The sequence below is a fragment of the Pinus tabuliformis genome, chromosome 6, assembly GCF_031772625.1.
Source record: "Pinus tabuliformis cultivar Carrire ecotype Pingquan chromosome 6, CPIR1, whole genome shotgun sequence".
NCBI classification, from domain to species: Eukaryota; Viridiplantae; Streptophyta; class Pinopsida; order Pinales; family Pinaceae; genus Pinus; species Pinus tabuliformis.
Window position 1 is genome coordinate 511,506,388 of NC_142292.1, and position 6,497 is coordinate 511,512,884.

The window sequence follows — 6,497 nt, forward strand, 5'->3', positions numbered from 1 at the left end:
TCCCTCTGCCTTTGCGGGATTCGCTTGTCGTGTTGTTGCCTCTTCACCTCTATAGCCATAGATTCTTTCTCTACCAATGGATCTGCTAGGAACTTTTATCTTTTATCTTCCTCCATGCGATCAATAATCTTTCTCTTTCCCTTGTCGTGCACTAGTATACTCGCCTCTGCTACTACTGCTACTTCTGTTGCTAGTGCTCTTCGGGATGCTCCTTCATGTTGCTTCGCTAACCACTCCACAACGAAGCTGACCGTTCATTGAGTCTGGAGGAGTTGTAACAATATCTCCATGGGTCCTCCTCCACCCAATGACATGCCTTGTGGATCCAGTTGAACTGTACTCTCGTGCAATGATCTTTCACAATACAATGTGGGTCATACGGATTGTAACTTCGGAGGTCGAACGGATACCTCTTCATTAGTTCTGCTTCGACACCCTCATGCTTGAAACTCTGGATCGCGTATAACCCAATCCGCAATGGCAGAGTGGGCCAAGGTTCCTTCTTCTTCCAGTGCAGTCTAGCTGTCAATCATGGCGAGATGTGATATGCTACCTCCTGCATGACGAGTATGTCCAAGCCAAAATCCGGTAGAACATGCAGAAGCTTCTCCTCGCTGAACATTCATATGAAGGTGCCGGATGGTGAGGCATACCAATCGACAATGTGTATCAGTGCCTCCATTTCTTCCTTCAACATGCAGGGTGGATCCTGTTCAAATATCATCTTGTAGACTGGGGTGAAAAAATGATCGGAGAACCGTGTGATTACTCCTCTGAAGCTCCATTCAGAAAACAACTTACAATATGTGTTCACAACAGTCTCTGTCAGTGACCATGCCCACTCCAAGCCCGGGAACTTCTATCGGGCATAGATTGCATCTAAGATGTAGGCGGACATGTAGATCTCTACTTGCATACCTCCGGGTGACTGTCGAGCCTTTGTTACCTATTCCTTTAGCTGATGAGCCAAGATGCCAGACCAGTTACATGGTTTAGACTCTCTGGCCAGTTGGTCCAGTGTGATCACCCAACTCTGTGGGAAGGTTTCTTTGATTGCATAGCCACATAGTCGACATGAAGATATGACCAAGTATTGATACGCCTTTTGTGGTATCTTCGTATTATATATATGGTTGGGTGTCATCCTGAATCTAGCTGGCTCCTTTACCCATTTCTTTAGAACATCTCTGGAGTTGGCACTACTACTGGGTAAGCTGAAAGGAGTCTCCATGATAGTCATGGGCTTTGACATCTGATACATCTCATCATAATACTGTACCTAGAAGGTGGAAAGCTTCGCCTCGTTGACACTACTCAGAGTCATCGTGTCAGGATCAGTGTGTGAGACGATCTAGTGTATCATGTCCGCGCATGGGCACGCGGGGTATCTGCATGCAATATGGTACAAGCCGGACCTGTGAATGTTCAAATACGCCTGAAGATATTTGAGGTATTCCCCAAAAGTTCCTGCAAAATGATTCATTGACCTCTTGCCATTTCAACTTGATGTCCTTGTCTAGAAACAACTTGGTATCTTCATATATCAGTAGACATGCGGACACCTGCTCAACTGCTACTCTAGTTGCACTTCCGTCAGTGTCCTTTGATCCTGCTCTCTTGGAGGCCATTGATCCTGTACTGCTAAGAGGTAGATGAACACCTAAAATATCTGGAGACAAAGCAACATGCATGGTAAGAAATCTGTCAGCGAAAACCAAAGAAAATTTGGGGAATGACATAACACATACCTGGGGAATGATAGGCAAATATTGCGCAATTTTCTCTGGGATGCAGGGTGATTGGCTACCAAAACTACACAAAAGAAGTCTGGGATATCTGGGAGGCAAGACTGGCTGTTGGATTTATGAAATGCGCAATCTAGGTTGACTACTGATTGTTGGGATTGCACAATGCGCAATTCCAGTTGGTAATGACTGTAGGCTCAAGGACTACATTGCACAATTTTCTGGGCCAGCAGCCACTGTCCCTCATAGATGTGAAAAGTAGTCCTAGAGGATAGCGCTTAGGTAGAAATCTGCATTTTTGGAGAGGAAGACAGTGCCTTCCTTCCACAGATTGCGCAATGCTGTCTGGGTGAGGTAAAGTCCGGGGCAAGGCTGCCTAGACCCACCGATGGGCAACTGAAAGAAAATATGAAAGTGAATGCATGTCGACACTAAGTGAAAGAAGAAGTGATTGATCATGCATGCAAGCATTGAATGAAAGATTCAGTAAAAAGATCAACATGCATGTGGGTGAAGCGAGTCACCGAATCAGCGACCATTCGTGCAAAATAGTTTCATACATGTGACATTAGTGAGATAGTAACGAAAACTTAAATGGTGCTAGTACAAGCTAGTATGCATTTAAAAGACAACAAGTGTTCAAAGAAATCAAGCAAACAACACTCGCACAAGAGAAAACACAAAAATCAACAGAAATGTTGAAAAAGACCCGTTGAGACCACTTTCCCGTGAATAGTTGCGTTGAATGTGTCGAAGACTCTTGGATGTGCTGTGGGATGTTAGATATCCAAGATTGATGTGAAAGAATGTGCTTTGATGCATCAAATAAATGAGTTTGTGCTCATGACGCGCATGCCATGAACGAACTTTGCATGTAACCTCCGGTTGCTAAAAATAGCTCCCTGAATCATGGGATACTTTTTGCATGTTTCCTTTTGCTATTCTGGGAAAAAGAAAGCCATGCATGCAAGTCAAGTCTCCTTGGTCCCGGGTGGAACTGGTAAACCAAACTGCTCATGCATGAGGCTGCTCAATTGCTGGGAGGAAATGCACATTTCTGGATGGGAGTTGGGCTGGATGCCCAGGAGATTTGCGTAATTTCTAGGAAGATAAACTGACTGCTGCCCAGGATTGTGCAATTCCTGGGTTGACCAGGCCTGCTAGGAAGGATTGTGCAGTTTTATGGGTGAACACTGACTGGCAGGATTACGCAATGCTGGAGCCTCGTAGGTTGCCAGACAGAATTGCACAATTTCTGGAGGGAAGGTTGGTTGCCCTCTAGAACTGCTCAATTTCTTGGGGGAGCTACTCAGCCTAGACTAGGACCAAGTCTGGGTGATCATCCTGTGAGGGGAGTGCATCAAGCTTGGATCAACAGGCTATCATTGTGCAAGAAAAACTCTGAAGCTTGTGTACTTGACGAATCAAGACAAGGTGTTGTGAAAGGTTGGAAGGGAGGCTCCAAAAAGAAGCTAAGGAAAAATTTTGGAGGGAGTGTTGTAGCTGCTACAACACTTGGTGACACACTGGTAGAACTCTAGCTCTTTGAATGGACCTTGTTCGTGAAAAGAAAGTCTAACACCTCCGGAAGTATTGTTCAGTTCTCAGTTCATCTTGGTTTCACACTAGCTTGATTGTAAGATGTAGCATATGCCAAGATCTTGGTCGGTTGAAACACATTCCAATCCAAGGAAACACAGTTGTTTCATTGGCTTGAGGGATATATTGGTGTACAATTATTATAGTCGTTAGAGTCTTAGTTTCACCTCTGGTGTTACTCTGCTACCAGTAGGTCTGGATAGTAACCTAGTGGAGTCACATAGGAACACAAGCATGGCTCCACTGCCAGCGAGCCTGGTCAGTACCCCAATGGAGTTACTTGCATCACCTCTCTACGCAAGAAGCCTTTCTCTTCTTTTGCCTTATTCATTTTTTATTTTGAATTTTTTCACTTTTCATTTTTTCATTTTTCATATTTTCAACTGTGCATAACACTTATTCATTTTAGAGGCAAAAGAGGGATCCTCACTTATTGAGAACATAGGAGGTTGTTCCAATAGACAAGTAGTTTATTATACCTCTGACATGCCTCTTAAGGTTTTCCCCCTCACCTTACTCTACTTAATTGAGCTGACAAGGGTTAACCTAAAAACAACCAACTAGAGTAGGTGACACTAGTTATCATGCAAGCATTGTGTTTTCACCAAGGTTCACTTCGAAAAGTACGTATTTTTATTCGACGTATCATGGACTAAAAGTAACAAGTTCTTCATGCAGAGGCAAGATGACATATAATAAAGTAGTGATCGCTGCACAAGGCCTCTTGTATTTTACCCAACTTGTTTCAAGAGTCATACATGGTTTCATGTGAAACTAACCTACAAACGAAAAAGAAAAAAAAGAAACAACAAAGCAAAGCAAGAGCAGAAGAAAAAGTGAAAGACAAGCTAGTAAGCAAACAAGCAAGCAAGCAAGCAAACAAACAAATAAAGTAAGCAAACACTACTCCTACTCCTAAACTAGCGGTGCATGGGCCTAATCACGTGAAGTGATATTTCCAATGTAGCCAACGACGCATTGGTTGACCCCATGTTGGTGAAGGCTTGGTCCGCGAGCAACCGAGCTGTGTGAACCAACAAGCAAGAAGGATATAACGATGAAGACAACCACACTTCGTGTTTCAAAATTCCCATGGGACATAAGTGAGTGCAAGTGTATGAAGAGTAGTTCGTGGACTTACCATGGTGCTGTGCGACACTGCATGTAGCTTTGAAGCATAAGCACACTCTTGACTATGACATGAAAGCAAACTAAAGAAACAAAGATAACTTGTGTCGTGCATGTGTGCTTGCAATGTAAGATTCCTCCAATGCGTGAGCGATAGGATCATGTAGTTTGAGTGGAGGAAGCATGATCTGTGTGTTAGATTGATCTTCAATGCATACATATGAGTGATGAGGAGCCTCAGGTGATTGAGCAAGTTCATGATCAGAAGTGAAACTGACTTACAGACAGTGAGGGCCTGACATAACCATCAGCTCGAGTTGAAGTGCTTCGACAGTCTTGGGTGTTTCGACTTCATCGTCAGATAGATCATCATAGACCAGTGGCTTCAAAAAATCAACTATGATAGAAACATGATCGTGATCAAATATGGGAGAAAATGGATCATGACAACCATGATAAGAAAAATCAATGATTTCATCAGTATCCTCATGATCTGATGAATCAAACAGAAGGGTAGATGGGAAACGAACAAACTCATCCTCTGTGTTTCCGGAAAAGATAGATGAAAAAACAAGTGGATTTCCAATGAATGACTTACCCTCTCCATTGTCAGATGATGGACTGACATTTGGTGTGTCCCGCGAGTGATCAAGAATGGGTGCATCCGTGGATGAAGACACACATGTCAAATCTTGGATGACAGGTTCACCAAATATGTCAGGAAGGAACGGAGGGGGCTCGGATGGAAGGGAGTCATCCTTCACTGAGTGTTGATGCTCAAGCTCCCACTTATATTCTTCATGAATGACAATGCATGTTGGTTGTGCATTACCAACTCTGTCAGTGGCTTGTTCCTCATTCACAACAAGTGTAGAGTGTGGAATGGAAGAATACAAGACAATATCATCCGGAGGAACAACCGAGTGCGAAGATGGAGGTTGTGGAACAAAATGCATGTGACAACTCGATGGAATCACAACCAAATCTGCGCGGGGTGTGAGCATGATCTTCAACATCACACTATGGTGGTGGAGATGTTTGATGAGAGGACGGCGGACAATCACTTGTGATCGTGACTGCATCCATCTGACATTGTGCAACTCCATCACTGAAGAATGCTGAGCGAGGCTTGATTTCAAACTTCTTCTTGGGACAAGCATATTTCTTAACATAGTACTCGAATCGGTCCCAAAGATATAAAAACTTCATTTGGCTCTTCGGAGCTTGAATTTGCAAATCGCGGAAGCGCTGCCAAAAATCCATAGTCAATTCATTCAGAGCCTTCCATTGTTGTAACAGTTTTTGGTCAAGATTGTATGGATCAAAATGATGGAAAGTGTCTTTAATGAGATCACAAAAGTGCTCAAGTGAGTGAAAGCTGTCAGCTGGTAGGCCGCACAAGCATCAAAGTGGGGATTCACGAAGTGTGTATGCAATCAGAAAACTGGCCTGTTCGTCAGAACATCCATCTTCCTAATGAAGCATGGAAAGAAAGTCATGTAAGAAATCAGGCCAGGCCACTTCGCCTTCACCAGCATACGTGTAAGTGGGCAAGTGATCGAAAAACTCCCTCGTGATGGTGACATCTTCATGATTCGAAAAAAACATGGAGGGAGAAGAGTGCAAGAATCCATGATAGATATGAAAAGGTTCAAAATAGGATGAGAGGACACAGCTTGCCATTTGGCCCTCCTTCTAACTCTAGAAATGTTGATGGTGCTAGAATTGCCGACATGTCAGGGGATCTCCCATGTAAGAAGTCCCAATTAGATCTCATACCGTTTGGTGTAGGAGTCCCAGCAGTGGGTCATATGGTAATGCCTTGACTGTGATTTCGCACAAAGGCAAGTGAGATAACTCTGTTGGTAGCTAGGGTGTGACAGGTGCAGTGAGCCAAGGAAGGTGCATGAGAGGTTATAACACACGGGGATTGAGATGAGTGTGCCCCTTGGAAACCTGTGATAGCACATAGTTAAGAAGGGAACACACGAGCAAATATACATCACAACATGGAAGGCAAGTTAG